This window comes from Ostrea edulis, chromosome 2 (assembly GCF_947568905.1).
Source record: "Ostrea edulis chromosome 2, xbOstEdul1.1, whole genome shotgun sequence".
NCBI lineage: Eukaryota > Metazoa > Mollusca > Bivalvia > Ostreida > Ostreidae > Ostrea > Ostrea edulis.
In genome coordinates, this window is record NC_079165.1 from 10,346,664 (window position 1) to 10,365,740 (window position 19,077).

Consider the following 19,077-nt stretch of genomic DNA (forward strand, 5'->3'; position numbering starts at 1 on the left):
ATGCAGACTGCAAGTAATGATTGTTTTCTTCTTCCACATTGTCAGCAAACTCAGTCAGGTAAATACATGTACTTTTGTAGTCGTAACTTTTTAGTGAAACGGTCGTATGTGTACGTGCTACTTTCACATTTACATCTACTTTACGAACTACGATCAGGCAGTGAAACGGACAATCGGGCGATCAGTCCTGCGATATTTTGATCACATAAGAAGTCATATTTATGCCTATATATTTGAAAACACCCGCTCTCAATTTTTCTGGGCTAGCGGTGTTACTTTTCGATTACATGGATTTGACTTCTTTTCCTGTAAACAAACTTTTTATGTCAATACTCTGCTTAAAGATTTCAAAACAATTTTTATTTTCATATATGATTTTCAACGTCAAGATCCTGTTTTCGATCTACCGACAGTCTATTGTTTCTTAAATAAATGATTTTTCCGCTTCATGGTAGGGACAGGCATCTTCAACGACGGACATCACGTTAATTTTCTCTTACTCGCCTCAAAAATGCAACCAGTGCGGCCATTTTGAACGAACTTAGCGATAGTCTTAGAAAGTTAAGACAGCTCCAAGGCAGTCTTCAAATTTAAGATAAAATACCAATCTTAAGCCAAAGTGATTTTTTGTGATCCACTTTAAGACCAGTCTTAAGATTTTAGTGCAACTTTATTGATTTAAGACAATCTTAAAGTTTAAGACAGTTTCATGATCCCGGAGCCAGCTTAGAGTCCTGATCTTAATATTATCGAAAATTGTTGGTGGCTTTGGAAAAAGAACTTCAAAAACAAACGGCGAACATTAGCAATGTCCGTGAACTGGAACACGCTATACGGGATATTTGGACGAACATACTCACTAATAACACCCCAAACTTGTACAAATCCCTTCCAAGACGTATTTTGAGAGTGATAAGGAACATAAGAAACATCAAAATACCAAAGTAAATGTTCTACCGTTTTTATCATATGTTATTAAATTCTAAGCGGTACTAACTTTACTCACTTGACGGCGGACTTTTTACGAATACTTTTGGAGGACGACTCTAGCTTGCAAAAATAACAGTCGTTTTTTAGTCCGATATTCTACGTTTAGAAGTCAATGCGCCTTTGCCATGCAGTTATTTCAATATTAAGATGTGATTCGTTGTGATATTGAAACTTGTGTAGGTGTACTTAACAAGAACTTTTCAATGATAGAGAGGGGAAAAGTAAATCATGACCTACGTAAAGTACATGTATATAACATTATGAACGTCTACCCACAGCTGCCTTTGTTTCATATCCACTTACATATACACACACAAATAGAAGTGCGTGTGTGCGCGTGTGTGTGCGTGTTTGTGTGCGTGCGTGTGTGTTACGTGCGTGCGTGCGTGCGTGCGTGTGTGTGTGTGTGTGTGTGTGTGTGTGTGTGTGTGTGTGTGTGTGTGTGTGTGTGTGCGTGCGTGCGTGCGTGCGTGCGTGCGTGCGTGTGTGTGTTTTAAAGCAATCTGAATTTGTGCGAAAAAGAAAGTATATTTCAAAACGCACCTTCCATCTTCGTACTTCTAGGAACACTGAAACCTGCGTGGTCATGGGTCTACTCATTACCCCCTCGTAATATGATCACCTCACGTGCCCTTGTGTACAAGGAACCCTTATACAGCCACCTTGTTGTTTTAACAATTTCATCGCTGAGTTATGTAGGGACTTTGATGGAAATAGTTATCAAAACGTACACCACAGCATTCTTAGATTAACTTGACCACATAAGATTGCTATAGGTAGACATCTGAAATTTTTCAAAAATATATACAATATACATGTAGTTTAACCTTTATATTGACAGGAACATATTTCTTTTAAGATTTTAATATTTTCATAAAGACTGCCCTGTGCCATATTTTGTCTTAATTCCATAACAAAATTTAAATGTGACTTTTTATCCGTGACTTTTATCATGTGACTATATTCTCTTTTCAAAAACTCTCAAACTCCTCCAATCATATTGCTAAATTCGTAAAAACTGAAAGAATTACCGAAAAGGCATTTCGTACTACGCTTAAGCCATCCCTTTATTTGATGTATCTTTAATTACCTGTCTCATAATTATTATTTTTTCTAATTATTACCCGTAGACCGATAAGCAATATTGTCAAATACATCCCAAAAATCTCATAATTCGTTTTCTTTTATTCATATAGAAACAACTTCAAAACAAATCAAAACAAGTGCCGAGATGACCAGACTTTGGTGCCGAATTAACTAGGTGCCGAGTCCGAATTCACTAGGTGCCGAGTTCACCAAGTGCCGAATTAACCTTTTTTTAAGTGCCGAATTAACCAGGTGCCGAGTTGATTTGTACCCGTAGACTTCGTGTCAGTTTCTGTTTGGGATACCACCATTACACAAACACTACAGCTATAGAAACCCTACAGACGGCCCATATCGAGGGATATATTGATCATTCTTCATTTGGTTGTACATGTACACAGATCTACTTGGATTTATTCATTCTCTCGAAACATGGATATTTTACCTACTACACCCACGACACCGCGAACTCACAGGACACCAGGAAGTGTCCGGAAACGCCTGGTAATATTATATTTAGGAAATTATTTATATACGATATATAACAGTTTAATTAGAAGTTTTAAAAAGCACAGGTTTAGAAATGGGCTAAACCTGTTATCTGCAATACATAAATATGACCAAGTTTGAAGGTTTATGGGAAATAGAAATGCGGTATGCATGTAGGTAGAATTTTTAATAATTTTTTTTGCACAAATCAAGACACTAAGCATAATTTGTGATAACCTGAGAAGTTTCCTGTGTATATCATAAACATATACACAACTGATCTCTAGGCCCACGTGATCAGAGCCAGATAGTCATGTTTTTCTGAGCTCCAACATTTTGACCAAATAATGTGAGTTTTCTGTGTGTGGGATTACATATATTTGAGCCAGACCGTTGAGAAGTTAATTTGGATACCAGGAAAGTGATTTTACTTGTGAAATTGAAAATATAGTGATTTTGATCGAAATTTCTTAAAATGAGCCTGAGTAGAAGTCGTGAGAAGTCGTCAGCCACAAACAGTGCTAGCAGTCACGGCCTAGTGAATGTCGCAGAACCCGGTATATCCATCGCACCTACGCTAACGCAGGAGATAATAAGCACGATGCAAGCAATACCTAATATACAAACAACATTGGGGGAATTATCGGGAGAAAGTCCTCCAAGTACAGAAAGACAAAAGAAATAGCGAAGGGTCTGGCTCTACAGAACAATCAAATACACCTTTCTACATTACCCCACAAAGACCAGTAGAGGTAGCTGAAAATCGGAAAAAAACTCCAAGAAATAAGTAACCGGTATTGGAAAGAGAATGTGAAAACACGTTTCGTAGGAGACAAGTTAGTTTTTCCTAACGGAAACACATACAAAGAGAAAGTGTTAAAACCAAAGCCTGAAAACATTTTGCTAATGGATCAAGCAGAAAAAGAGGCACTTCAACAGATCCAGATGTCGACACTAGAAACCTCCACAGAAAGGAACGATTTTAAAATCGCGGCATCTACCACAGTGACCTTTAACCAGGTCAGAAACTTCTATAAAAAAGTTGTTATGGACTCAAATTACTCAAACGCGGATCACAATATATTGGTATATCGATTCACAGACAAAAACGGTTTGATCCACGAAGGGTATAACGACGATGGTGAGCACGGGGCTGGGAGAAGACTTCTTAAAGATCTCCAATCTCTCCATGTTACAGACATGACATGTATCATCTCTAGATTCTTCGGAAAATATATTGGCTATCGTAGATTCCAAATTATGGAAAACCTCGCGGCAGACATTGTTCTCGCGCACCGAGGTGAAACGTTGGGGTAAACATCGACAGTGTATTGATAAAATTCACATAGACATTGTTTATATATATGTGACAAAGATATCGACAACTTAGAAATAGTCACTTATCGATTCCATACACCTCCCAGCGGTGAAAGAAATTACATTGTTTATTTATATTGTTTATTTTTGCACATATACCAGTTTTAATTATTTTGATCGATGCCAACTGATATTAACCCCCCCCCCCCCCTTTTTTTTCAGCTTTTTGTTACCATCCCTGGCCTTCAGATTAGTTGATGAAATATTGATGAAATGTCAAATTTATGTTTATACATGTGTAACTCTATTTAGTAGTTCCACGCAAATACGTTATGCATAGAATGTACAGAACATGTAATATTTTGTATTAATCCGGATATTTCTTTTCCATGAAGTGTATTATTCCGGATATTTAATTTCCATGAATTATAACATACTGGTTCTTAAATTTAGCTTTCATTTAAAGCTTCCAGTATATAAACATGCAGAAGATGTGAAAACTTCACAAAGTTGGTCAAGTATGTTCAGTTTAGTCAGTTATACATTTGATTACGTACAGTATATTCATCTGTACATATGTGTTTTTTCCTTTTGATTTCTTTTGTTCGGGGTCCCCCCACTGTTATTTACTTGGCTACAAGCAAGTTCAATCTATCGAATACATGTGCATGCAACCCATTTTATCACGTTTGTTGAAATATTGAAGTTGCATGTAACATCCTGTTTATATGATAATATATGTCCAAAAAGAGCCAATAAAAAAATAATAATAATTTGTAATAACCTGAGAAGTTTCCTGTGTATATCATAAAAATATACACAACTGATCTCTTGGCCAGGTAAATTCCAGGTAAATAACATTGACCATGGATAAGTTCCGCCCACATTCACTGATCCGTGGAGAAACCGTACGGTGTTTTTTTTTGGGGGGGGGGGTCTTTAAGAAAAGGTTTGCGATTTCAAATTTACTACAGGTTCTCTAATTTATTTTTTTTTAGAATCTACATTTGTTTTAAACCGCTTCTGGCAGATGTAGTCGCACAGTACGTTTGAAGTTTCTCCTTCATAGCTGTTAATATTTTCGTGACGAGGAAAGATAGCAGCTTGATAGAAGACTTACTTCATCCATCAAGGTATCTTTGTAAGGGTTTCATGAAGCCTTAGTATACAGTTTGTAGGTACGGTAATTCATATTCATCTGACCCATTCACTGGGATATTAAATGTGTCTAAAACTGAAGCATGGTTTTGAAGAATTTCATGTTTTGAAAGGGCAGTTAGAGTATAAGTACGATTACGAAAAGTGGAATTAATGCCAAGTTCGTTTAAAATAGTTATAATAATCATTCTTAGAAAAGCAATTTTGTTACAAGCTTTGTCGGCTGGAACTCAAACATATTCCCCATGTAACCTATCTAATTCTTTTATCACTTCTGCTTTACTAAACACAGAAGAATAGACAGTGTGTACTTTTGTTTTGGTGTGTCTAATGCGGGATCCTCTTACACTTTTTATCCATTCTGACGATTGAGAAGTAAAAGGATTGTAGATCCTAAAATGACACCAAATGATAATTCGCTTTTGTTAAAATTCTTCAACTGACAGAAGGCATTGTGGTCAACCCCTTTAACGGCTCAAAAATCCACAACTACAGAAAGCGAGTGTTGATGAAGCTTGGAGATTAAGAATAAATTACAAATTATTACTTCAGAAACATGTGTAGAGCTACTAAAAAGTAATTCAACTATGATATTTCAGAACTACTGCGTACATGTTTCACTGGTTATCTTCGTTTTATAGTTTTACATCAACAAACCTTTTAATGAACTGATATAAACTAGGCACTGCAGATTCATACAACTGAAATCATACACCTCCGTATTCAAACACAAACTCAACGAGAAACCTATTACACCAGATGGTGTATAGGATTTTTTTAAAAATCAATGAACTTTTTCACATCTTTTTTATTCTAGACACTCTCGTCTTATTCATGACTATATAACACATAAAATTGGCAGGCATTTATCAAGTATATTCCTATATTGCTATCAAATTATAAATTGAACAAAAGATGAGGAATATAGTTTTATTATGATATTCTAACGAAGATTAAACACGAAAATGTCCCATTGATTTTCGCTGCAATTCGCCAGATCAGCAAAGTGTGTTCATCTGTACCCCAAATATGATGGTCGTTTCTGTAAATTCTGAAAATATTAGATCACGTTCTGAATGCTGGGCTGCGTTCAAGATCGTAGCGGCTAGTCTAAGGGCTAGGTATGGCGGATGATTTGTGTCATTTTACACTTTATTGTCTTTGTGTTATTTCAAAGCGAAAAGACAACAAAACGATATTTAGCGATTTTTCGTCCCAAAATAGTGAAAAGACGACAAAATGATAATATCTGCTACTTTTTGCCTCAAAATAACGAAAAGACAACACATTGTAAGATGGTACAAATCAGCCACCATACCTAGCAGCTAGGCTAGCCGATACGATCTTGAACGCAGCCATGACACCACTATGAAGCTGTGTTTTATAAAACGCCATTACTATTTCTTAAATGATAAACATATAGATAAAAAAAATAAGTAGCACCTAAATCTTAGTAAAGAATGACGATACTGATATACAGAACAAACATCACCATGATATCTAAAGTGTATAAGTCATATCAATTCTGTTATACAGACAAATGGTATGTGTAAGCCATAACCGTAATGATATGCAAATAAAGAAGACATTGGTCTTTTGAAATATATAGCAATGATGTTTTGCAAATTTATAGCAATGATGATATGCAATATAAACAAGTCATTGATCTCTGAAATTTATAACAATGATGATATAGAAAATAAACAACACGTTTGGAGATTATGAAATAATTCCAAGGCTGATATTGAAGGGAACACTTCTCTATATAAATGCTGGTATACGAAGTAGACTAAGCTACATGACTTGTTTGATAGCAATTGTTAAATTGTTCTTTGAATAATGATTTCGACTATAGATTACTCCATTTATCTTATCAAAATATGAAAGGTGAAGATAGCGAACAGTGATCAATCTCATAACTCCTATAATATAAAACTTATGCGGTACCAATTTTGATGCACCAAATGTGCATTTCCACAAATAATGTCTCTTCAGTGATGCTCAACCGAAATGATTGAAATTCGAAGTAAGAATAAACTTGCTAGAGCTATAAGCAATACGAAATAGATAGTTGGCCAAACACGGACTTCTATGGCTTGCGGCGAGTTCGATGAAATACTTGATCCAACACGGCAACTGATTCCAACAGTGATATTTCCAGGGAGTCCTGTCTGTATTTTGTATTCGTGGTATTCTTACGGGAGTTAAATCTAACACGATGTTATTTTGGTGTTAACTTCTCTGTTGATGTCGACAATGTGATTTAAAGTTTTTCTCTCCAAAAGCTAGTTTATCTTCACCCTTTGTTAGCGTTGTTTTTAATCCACCCATTACATGTGTTAAGTCTTAACACAGTCGTTACAATAGCCGCCAATTTCATTTTCGAATACCTTAGATCACAAAATCATGTAAGTTTCACGGACACGGACATGTCTGGGTGTGCACTGTTCCTTCCTCTGTTGTATTCAGGGTCCCGTGATTTACCAGCTCTAAATTTCATATTCTTTTATTGGATTTACTAGATTGATAATGTCGTTATTTTTAATTTCCATTCTTTATATGAATGATGAAATTCGATTCTTTCTTTATCATCTTTTTATTGTCTTGTCAAGGAATGGGATCTTCACAATGCAAGTTATTTTCCTTATTTCACGGGCAGGCTATACGTTTCGGTGCTCAAATTCATAGTGTTGATATGAGGAATGATAAAATGTGCTATAATCAAATTAATGTTATGTGACGGTAAAGGAATAGAGTTGATATGAGGATTAGATTAAAGATTCATAGTTTGTAATTGTAATTAAGTCACAGTAAAGGATTTTTATTCTAATTGCTAAATGAAAAGGTAAAGATCCATATCCCTAATGTCATCTTTTTATTAACAAGAGCCTGGCTGGCTCCCCCCCATTGTGTTGACTACATGGTTTTGAGGTTATTAATGCATCTAAAGTTTGTTACTTTTTACTTACAAGCTTTGATCTGTAGAATCACCACTATTTTAAAAACCTGAATTGGATGTTTGAAATTCAATCGATAATTTCAATTGAAGGATCGACCTTTGCCCCCTCCCCCTGTTCCCGCGATTAAGAAAATCGATTTTGATTTATTTTGCTTACAGAAGTCTACAATGTTCTGACAGCTGTGAAATCTACCTTTCCCACTGTCCTCTCCTACTTTGAAAAACGATGACACGTATCTGATCTTATTTATTTATTCAAATACCTTGATTTTCTTTATTTGCAGGTGTTTTTTATTTTACGAATTACTTTTGAAAGTCTCGGTATTAATTGTATCATAGCTTGGACAGACCCCCCCCCCCCAAATCAAACTCAATGGTAACACCCCCTCCTTTTCACAACCCACACTTTGACTAAATCCACATTTTGAAAGGTTATTCCATAACATTGAAGAAAGAAAACTTTCACCATAGATATAATACAACCGTTAGAACTCAACGTAATAAAGAATTTCGTAGCGTAAGATTAATTATACACTGTTTGTTAATGCTATTTATGTGAAGCTCGGGACCGCAATAATAAGCACGCCCTCGCTTTCCGGTGTAGGGAAACTACAAAAAGATAGGAAAAAACCTAAAATGATAAAATTGGCAGATAATATACTTTACTCACCAGGGCAGATCTCTGATCCCTGACTCCAAGTTGTCTAATATCCGTATTTTGAGCAGCAGCTGCTTTATCCATAAGATTACGAGCTATGATCATGTTTCTATCCGTTTTCCATGCATTGTAGAGGTCATCGACGGGGTTGCATTCGAAGGCGTGGAATAGAACGCCGAAGACGATGATAAAGGACAGTGATACCTGGTTAAACAATGAAGTGCCAACATTTTTTCACGAATAAAAAAATTAAGATGGATTAAAATACTGGTACTCAAAAATGTATATCAAACATTTCTATGAAAGGTGAAGATAACGAACAGTGATCAATTTCATTACTCCTATAAGCAATATAAAAAAGGGAGTTGGGCAAACACGAACCCCTGTATATAACAGAGGTAGGATCTGGAGCGCGTTTTACAAAAGAACTTACGACTTCCGACCAACTTTTTATACTGGAATTTTCCAGTTGATTGTAGGATCGATCACTCCTCATGCAATTTTTTTAATGCTGAAAATCAAGCCCCAGAAAAGTTTTACTTCATTTAATGTAATAACTGTGTATAACAATTTAAGACTTTCGAATTTGTCGTAAGTTGTTTTGTAAAACGGGCCTAGGTGCCTAGGAGGAGTTAGCATCCCTTGTATATCTATCCATCTGTCAAGATATCTGTGATAAACAGAAATGGTAATTTTCTCCAAATTTAAAAACTATTCTGGGATCAATAGCTGCATTTCTACATATATATTTTTAAGTTCTCAACAGCATTAACTTCATTACATTGTTCTGCAATACGTGACTTGTATTGTTACAAGAGATAAAATGCATATTTGTTCTTACCATTTTGAATACAATCTCAGTGACACCTCAGATAGCAGGGAACCTCATTTACTATACGACTAACAAAAGCGTTCATTATATACATAAAATTACATCATAGGCGGAAGTAGGTGTGTCTTCGCCTTACCATTCCTCACGATCAGGACAAAGCACAGTTTGACATTATAATATTTTTGATACAAATTTTTTTGCATTTGATGTTGTGTTAGTTTAGGCCTCAAACACAGGTCTAGTTATTCCAAATAACGTGTGTGCTTGCAGACTGCAATTGTTGAATTAGTACTTCATTAAGGTTTCTTCTAAGTTTAATTGGTAAATTTGAGGTGCTTACTACTCTTAGGCACCTGGCACCACATGTGTTGCTTCCAGGGGTCTGTGTTTGTCTTATTCTCAACTTTGTGTGCCTTATAAGATGAAATTGTCCAATCTGCGGCACTCTTTAGAACTAAGAATTGTTTGCTGATTGGAAAAACATTTATCCGGGTATATATTCAGGTTGTTATATAACCCTTACAGCTCATCCTGGCTAGGGGTACAGGGTTGTAAGCAATTCTTTCACACATGCACATTTACAAGGACAGACACTTCGTTTAAAAGAAAAGTTAGACGTAAAGAAAGTAGAATAATTGGACAATGTACTCTGGCTGAGTTCATAAACATCATACTGTAATACACAACAATCAGATGCATGTTACATTATGAACATTCTTATTTCAAAATAATATTTTAACAAACCATTGATTAAGAATACATTTACCTCACTTCTTAAGAAGAAAAAAATGATAAGAAATACATACAATACAAAAAGTAAGCATTGTATGATATTTCTTTTGTAACATAGTTTACGTTATACTTGAGTTTAATGTTTCAAATGATTCCATTTCTTTTCAAAGTGATCTGTACATGTTTTGCTTTGAATTTGTTTTTCTACTTTGTAAACATTAATCCGAATTTCTTCAAATTTCTTGAATGACAGACAATTTCGTTTACATTTGTTAAAGTATGTATACTATTTAAAATGGTAATATACAAACCTTACTGTTTCAATTTCTGAACAACCAACGCTAAAAAAAATTCCTATCAGTTATAATATTAATTAACAATGTTTCATTAAACCAACATTTCACATTTCTTTAAAAAATACTGACTTTTTACAATTATACATAAAGTGTTCCAATGATTTTCTCTCTTGTATACAAAAAGTGCATAGATCCATGTTTGATTTCTCAATCATTTTAAAAGGATATTGGTAGTTAACATTCTATAATTCACTCGATATTGGAACCTTATAATTTATCATCTTTTGTGTTCATAAAAGCATTCTTATGAATTCTTTTCCACTCTTCATTTGATATTTCAAATTGTTTATCCCATGTTTTGTCCAGTTGGTTTATCCTTGTTAAAATTGAATATTCTGTATATTTTTCTGTTGTTGGTTTTATAACCTAGTAAAGGTGTAATGTATAAAGGAATAATTAATTCTTGTTCTTAATCAGATGATCAATATTAAAATATATCAACATTTTCTTTACTGCTTGTCTTACTCCGAAATATTCCAAAACAAAATAGTTTTAATGTTATATATTATAGATTGTTTTCAATTGAGCATAAGTCATAATATTACCTTCCTCGTCGAGTAATGAGTTTGTTACATGAATATTGTTTTTACACCATTCCTTCAAATACATCATTTTTATCTACTTGAGGTTTTTCGTTGTACCAGACAACAGTTTTACCCAAAGAGTCAAAGTTTCAATAGTTACAATTTCAAATACTTCACACAATAATTTCTACCAATAATCATCTTTTTAAACCTAAATTAATAGACTCCCCTATTTGTACGTTTTGCAAAAGTGACATAGAAACAAGTGATCATTTGTTTATAGAATGTTTTGAAGTAAAGGGGGTGTGGTGTGCAATTGAAGACTGGTTTCTCAATAAATGTAATAAACCATTTATATGTGATAGACAAGCCATACTAATTGGTAAATACAAAAAGAAACTTATACAAAGTACAAAATTTACTAATACTTATTGTCAAGCATTACATATTTGCCAGTATGTATAAAATTGATCTAAAACTAAACGTTTGTGTTGTATAAAAAAAAAACCCATTTTATTGATAGATTCTATATAGAAAAATATATGTTGCTAAAACACTGTAAATATTCCAAATAGGAGAATTACTAGCAGAATATATGTGACTTGCTTTAATCATGCACTGTTAACAGAAAATAACTCCTTTACATGAAATGAATGAGACTGATCAGTGGACCAGGCAAAATTGTTCCCATCTCTCCCTTTCTCTCTATCTCCATCTTTTTTCGACTATTGTGAAGTCTATACTACTTTTGTACAAAATGTCCATTTTTGAACAACACATTAGACATATACATAATCATTAAACTATACCAATACTACTATTTCTTTATTCGGCATCGAATAGATGTTTACAAAACCTGATATTCATGTTTTCCAACTTCCAATATTTAATGATATTGTGTCAATCTTTGTCTTTTTCCTGTTTGCATACCAAAAGTATTCCCCATACCTCACAGCCATATAAAACAGTAGCTCGTATGAAATAGTAAAAAAGATATAAAATGTTTTAATGGTTAGATCTATAAATTTGATATTTTTATGAAGTTTTATTGAGGCAATAACAGCTTTATTGCATTAATCATATTTTGTTTCTTTACAGAAGGAGGATGTCCCACCTATATATTTCTACTTGTTATCACATTTAATACATGTATTGCCAGCATGACTTTTCTGTTAATCAGGTGACCGCTATTATAAAAAATGACTACTTTTGTGGAATAGGTATCACTTTTTAAGTATCAATCATTGCAATATTTCCCAATTAAATTTAGTTCTTTTTGTAGTCCATTCTAAATATACCGTCTGCTTTCTCTGAAGAAAAATTGAAAAGATTGGAGCTTTGCTAGTGGATAATTGTGAGTTTGCTAAAAGATCATAATGTTTTACGTGCATTGAATAAAAAAAGTACCTAAGGTATAATATACAGATGTATGTTGATTAAATTCCTCTCAACAATTACTCAAAAGAAAAGGCAACCATTTCTTGGTGCTTCACATGTAACTTACAAGAAACTAAATAGCCCCATTACATATGAACAGGCGTAAAGGACGAATGTTAATAGTCAGTTTGTAAGTGTTGTCTTCTATATCTCTAGAAATCCCATCATACAGCTACCCACTTTAGAAATGCAAAAGACTTGTTACTGTGGGGTAAAATCCTTTTCTGTTTAGTAACTTACATAAAGTAATATAACAGTACAATGTATTATAAAATACAATCGTTTTAATTAAATATATATGGCCAAGACTTTAAACATATCTGTATTTTTTGTCAGCAATCAGTAGTTGTAGCGTGCTTGGCCCTGGACACAGTAAGGGTTTTTAATTTTGTTTTTACTGCCGCTTTCTAGATCCCCTACTGCTATCCGCTAAAGATTTTGATTTCAGTCATCTAGGACTTCATTACATAACCTGCTTCATCATGCAAAGATCTAGAATTGTTATCTGGGGAAGGGCAATGTTGCGACATACACCAAGGTCAAACATTTGACATTTAATTGTAATTTTCTGGGGCTGGACTGGAATTCAGTTCTGGGCTTGCATGGTTTCCAATCAAACCTTTTTCTTTTACAAACTTTTTTTCTCAAACAGCTCCGCCTGGAGGTAGAAAAACCGCAACTAAATCAAAACCAGCTGTCATGTGCCATTTATTTCTTAAGCCTGTGTTTATCTATATCATGATGTGACTTGAACAAGGGGTCCAAACCTTTTTCATTTTTCAAATAGCTCTGTCTGAAGGTAGTTTCAGAAAATCATGAATACATCATAACCAGCTGTCCTACGTAATTTATTTTTTTTAAAACAGCTATCTTTACTTATATGATGATAAACTTTAGACAGCATGTAAATTTTATTCTAAATCAATGCAATAGATAATGCTTATGTAAAATGAAAAGTTCATATTACTTGAGACATTTGGCATCAAACATGTTTCCAATCCAGTATATATACAATGTACTATATTTGAATCAAAATATCATTTCTGTTTCAATAAACGGCCTCTCATCATTCATCCTTCACCAGTTCACCCCCAATGAAAGTTTAAGAGAGAAATACAAACATGGGAAATACCACATCAAAGCATAACAGTGCAACGATAAACCATTTCCATCATTGTAAGAATGTAGATCAGAATGAGTTTTATTAGGGTTTTTATTAGGGTTTTCTGGAGAATATTGATAGGGGTAAGCATGGATCAATGATGTAGCATGTACTTACACCCCACACCCATATTACACAATCCACATATTCACGGTAGTTTTTATATATTACGTTTTGTCCCCCTCCTCCCCAAAATGAGTGGAAATATAGATGTAATTTGAAATCCAAGCTTAAGTCAAACTCCACAGTTAGAATTTTCATTTCAAGTGATGATCAATTTAGTATTTTGCCCTACAGTATCCATTGTCTGTGGATGAACTACAATGAAACACAACCCAACATAATTTCTCACTTTCAAAGTATGTGATATAAGTGATTAATTTATTCAATTACAGTGAGATGTACCTTTTCAGACATTATGTATGTAGACAGTTTAAAACTTAGAATAATGCACGGCAGGCGAATAACGCGTCTTCAACAGAGTATGATCATGAAGTCTAAGAGCGTACAGATCAAGTCCCCATACCTATCAGACACTGAAGCTTAATGGTTATTTTTAATTATCAAGAGCCATATCAACTTGTGTCCATTTTATCTATGATTACTCGTAATAAAATATGTCTGAAACTGTAATGGTAATCCTAGTGTCTTAATGATAGAAATAACCACAATTGTAGTTCATTTAGGAGTAGGGAATCTTTGACAACCATTGTAGCTATTTCATCATGGGTGTCATTTATTGTACTGACACAAAGTTCTTCACAGCCATTTGTTGTTTCTTATCTGTCCACAAAGTCTACACTGGTCTTCTGTTAGTATGTTACGTACCCGTTGTCATAGGATCAAATCTTATTTCAAATTTGAAAAACATAATTACCTACTTTCAAAGATTGTAATATAGGTATGTCATTTATTATAGGATTAAACATTCTTTCTGAAGAATTTATCGATGTGTAAACTCCGGACATTTTACTCACAAACTGAATAAAAGTGCGAAGTGTTAAGTTTGTGAGTGAAATGTCCGGAGTTTACACACCGATAAACTCTTCAAAAAGAATTTCTGATTCTTATAATTCCAATTTATTCACTTTATTAACAATTGCAAAAATTTGAATAGTTTCCCTGTACTATGTTATTTATTTTCAGGCATGTATGAATACATTGCGTTTTCGTATTTATTGATGTGTAAACTCTTCAGCTTTATTTTTGTCCAATGAAAACTATTGTAATAAATAACATTGGAATTATATATATATAGTGACGTGTACCTTTTCGGACCATTTTGTAAACAGACAGATTAAACTAGTTAAATCACCAGGTCCATCAGGCCTCTATACCACTTTGAACACAGAACTTAATACAATACATAAATCAGTATACTGTAAAAAGTATTTCCAAAATGTCAGCATGTCCCCATTAATATCTTAACGTCTGACCAAGACTTGTACAGCTAACAAACTTCATAGACATACTAAATGAAGTTTCCTTGCGGGAAATTACGATTCTGTAGCACTGAAAGCATGTCCCAGTCACAAACCTTTGATATATTAATGTACACACTCTTTCACATTAATAGCCCATCAATATGTCTTTGATCAGGTAATATTAAACAGAGACCTAGCCTTTATGTGGATTTTTTATTATTATAATGTAAGATGGCACATCTATTAAATTCTGCAATAAACTGCAATTTTTAAATAAAAATAATAAATTTGAATATTTGAGGTATATGCATCTAAATTATCTTCAATTGCTTATACATGAAATAACTCTCTTGCACGTACAAATGTTTGAAAAAATACCCACCAGCTTTGTGTACATAGGTTAATTCATCTGATCTTGATCAATGAAATTTAGAATCTACAATGTGATAGCCTATGGATACACAGCACAAGCCTTGAAACTTGACATTGAAAGGTCACATGAACATATTTCTAATAGTGGTATTTCACTTTACAAAACAAATATGGATGTGAATTAAATTATTATTTTCGAAATATCACATGGGTCAGCATGGAATTCTGGACTGGTCTCGGAATCATGAATTACAACTCTGAACTTTGACCGCTCTGCGAATGTCGGCGACCGAAGGTCGAAAACCCCGTTATCGCTACTCCTGCTAAGCCGCAAGTCGTGGAGACCCGAGACCTTGACCGACGAATTCAAGATAAAACACTCTCGCACAGAGAAGTTGACCGAGGGAAACCGAGAACCCTGAAGCACGGTTCTTGCCCCCGAAAGTCTCCGACGTCGTCACTCGAGCCCACAACTTCTTCACGGATGTAGATAGGGACGCGGGACCACTTAAACGAAGCCCCGTGACCTCTCTATTATTCTATTGTTGATTTTTCACTTTTCTTTTATTATTAGGGCTTTCCACCTTTCTGTGGAAAGTCCTATTGTTATTGTTCTGTTTATTAAGTTTTTCCACCTTTCTGTGGAATGACCTTTTGATATTGTTCTGTTTATTATTAGGTCTTTCCACCTTTCTGTGGAAAGACCTTTTGATATTGTTCTGTTTATTATTATTTGTCTTCTTTTCTTTCCGCTGCGAGAAGCTCTTGATGTTTTAAGACTTATCGAAAAACAATGTAGATCATCATATTTAGCATCTCAAAACATGCTCAGATCTCACCCTGCGTATTTGATCTTTGACCCCTAACGAACTTATGGGACATTACGCAAAAAACCCTTGTTATCGATTCACCTTGAAAACCGTAAATGATAAGAGCATGGAACTTTCACTAAATTCTTTAGTCGATCAAGTTGAAGCGTTGTAGTGTTTACTTTTAAGTTTTCGGTGACCCCTAAAGGGAGTTAATGGCCCTGACGATTTTTACGGAAAAATTCAAAACTCCTAAAATATAAGTCGTAGAAAGACGGAACCAATTGGAATGGAATACTTGACCTTTGACCTTGAAAATCGGGTCAAGGTCAAAAGTCAAGGTCATCTGGAAACTTTGAAAATAAGCACTTTCCATACAGTCTAAAGCATAGAAACTACAGATAAAGTGTTATATGCACAAGCAGTCACAAACCAAATTATTCCAACGCTTTGCATTACGACTCTGAACTTTGACCTTTCTTCAATTTACAGTGACTTGCGTAAAAACCATTGTTATCACATCAGTATGGAAACCGTAATTGGTACGAACACGAAATGTTCACTAAACTTATTGCCTGATCAATTGTAAAAGATGACTTCCTGTTTTTGATGGTTTCTCGATCCCTTTAGGGAATTAATGCCCTTGAAAGTTTTCGATTTCGCGTAGAAATTTACAACTCCTAAAGTATTTGTCGTAGGAAGACAGGACCAACTGAAGTCACATCCCTGACCTTTTACCTTGAAAATTATGTCAAGGTCAAAGCTCAAGGTCATCTAGAAACTTTGAAAATAAGCACTTTTCACACCGTATAAAGCATATAAAGTAGATATTAGGTATAATATGCACAATTAGTTAAGAACCAACTTAAGTCAATGCATTGCATTACGACTCTGAACTTTGACCTTTCTTCGATTTACAGCGACTTGTGTAAAAACCATTCTTATCACTACAGTATGAACACCGTAAATGGGACGAACACGAAATGTTCACTAAACTTATTGCCTGATCAATTGTAAAAGATGACTTCCTGTTTTTGATGATTCGTTGATCCCTAACGGGAATTACTGCCCTTAAAAATTTTAAATTTCGCGTAGAAATTTACAACTTCTAACGTATTTGTCCTAGGAAGACAGGACCAACTGAGGTGAGATCCCTGACCTTTGACCTTGAAAATTAGGTCAAGGTAAAAGGTCAAGGTCATTTGAAAATAAGCAATTTTTATACCATCTAAAGCATATAAAGTACAGATTTTTTGGTATTCAGAGACATTGTTTGAATGTCTGAAAAGGTGGAAAGACCTCTAATTGTTCGCGAACAATTAGGATTACTAGTTATTATTATCATTTGTCTTCTTTTCTTTCCGCCGCGAGAAAATTTTGACGTCTTAAGACTTATCGCAATGTAGACCATCCTTTTCGACATCTGAAAACATGCTCAGATTTGACCCTGCGTAACTGAACTTTGACCTTTAACGAACTTAGAGGACTTTACGCGAAAAACCCTTGTTATCGGTTCTTCTGGAAAACCGTGAATGATAGGAGCATCCGACCTTTTCCAGAACATAGAGGTGACTTGGTTCAATTGACATGGGAATTCAACCAAAGGATTCGAGGACCCTTTCAGGAAGTTAGTACACCTCATGTTTGACGGTTTCTGCGTAAGAAATCGTCGACTCCTAAAGTATTCGTCGTAGAGACACCGAAACCACTGGAACAGGTTGGGTGACCTTGACCTTGAAAAATAGGTCAAGGTCAAATGTTATCCCGAAAGACCAGAAAATGGCACTTTTTATACCCTCTTTCCCGCTTCAGATAGCAGTGAAATACCATATGAGTCAGCATGGAATTCTGGACTGGTCTGGGTATTGCTGAAGACGGAAGACCCTAATAACTAGACACTCATTACTAGTAATGAGAAGGTCTTTCGTTTGATCACTTCCGGTAAAGAGCTTTCGGTTCCTACGAAAACCATTCAAATATGTCAGAGAATGTACTTTAACAATAAATGAGAAGTGTATTATCGAATTTTTTACTCATTTCTTGTAACTTCCGGTGACGACCGGAAGTACTATTCAGATGTGTTTTCCTATAAATGATAGCGACACTTTACTGTATATATTCCCTGAAAATTTCACGTCTCTATCTGAAAGAGTTCTCAAGAAAAAGAAGTAGACTAAAGAAAGAGAAAGTAGTAGGTTACTACCGACCGGAAGTCAATTTTGAAAAACAAAATTGTCAAAACTTTAGAAGTTGATACTATTCTTAAGACATGTGAAAATCATATGAAACACTTCAAATATAAACGAGATTCATGGGGACAAAGAGACGAAAAGTAAAAAAGTATTTCATTAAGAAACCGGAAGTAGTCGTTTTGACTTCTGACGGGGTCAATATTCTTTTGACACTTTGAAAGAGACTTAATAAACTAGTATAGGTTTCAATTTAAAAGAAAAAGTTTGAAATTTACGATTATTTCAATCACTTCCGGTGACGACAGGAAGTGACGGTCGACATGCTCAACACCCTATTGGATGCTTACAAACAGATATTGATCATCCCTGAATATTTGATGAACCTATATTTTACCCTCTCCTAGAAAAATGCTGGACAAAATCTCGTTTGAGAAACAGAAAATCGGCCATATTTTCCTACCGGAAGTGAATTTTGGAAAAAGTCATTTCATAAGACATTCCTGAAAATTTCAAGAAAATCTACCCAGCCCATCTCTGAGAAATCACTCGAAGAAATCGGAAAATTGTCATTTTTTTCAAA

At 34.5% G+C, this 19,077-nt stretch overlaps 1 long non-coding RNA gene across 1 annotated transcript; it reads left to right on the forward strand.

Moving 5' to 3' along the window:
- The first annotated feature begins 4,354 nt into the window (after positions 1-4,354).
- On the forward strand, positions 4,355-8,883 carry LOC130052075 (uncharacterized). The gene is made up of 3 exons (XR_008800438.1): positions 4,355-4,400; positions 4,881-5,015; positions 8,791-8,883. It is a non-coding gene; the product is annotated as an uncharacterized LOC130052075 (long non-coding RNA).
- Positions 8,884-19,077: the final 10,194 nt, after the last annotated feature.